This window comes from Penaeus monodon, chromosome 23 (assembly GCF_015228065.2).
Source record: "Penaeus monodon isolate SGIC_2016 chromosome 23, NSTDA_Pmon_1, whole genome shotgun sequence".
In the NCBI taxonomy this organism is placed as follows: Eukaryota; Metazoa; Arthropoda; class Malacostraca; order Decapoda; family Penaeidae; genus Penaeus; species Penaeus monodon.
Genome location: NC_051408.1, coordinates 33,644,458 through 33,644,734, shown reverse-complemented (window position 1 = coordinate 33,644,734; position 277 = coordinate 33,644,458). Strand labels below are relative to the sequence as shown.

The 277-nt window shown below is 34.3% G+C and overlaps 1 protein-coding gene across 1 annotated transcript in view; it reads right to left on the bottom strand.

Annotated features, from left to right (window-relative positions):
* LOC119587937 (UDP-glycosyltransferase UGT5-like) overlaps nucleotides 1–277 on the bottom strand; it is a 16,020-nt gene that overhangs the window by 14,433 nt on the left and 1,310 nt on the right. The window lies entirely within an intron of this gene.

Here is a 277-nt window from a genome sequence, read left to right as displayed (position 1 = left end):
TTACGCAAAATTAAAATCGATTTGCATATAAAATTACTTAGTAAATAAGGAGGGGTTGAGTTTTTACCATAATGAAGGGATACTATTGGAATGCGTGTGACTGAATCCGTCTCAGTGAGGTTGTTTGCACAGGTGTAAGAATAAGGGAGAAAGTCCAGGTGATGTTACTCCACTTGGCAATGTATTACGAATTCTACATTCTATTTTTCCCTGCTTTTAATTATAAAAAAAGCTATAGCAAGCAGTGTATTAATAATGGTTTTGATGGTATTGACAG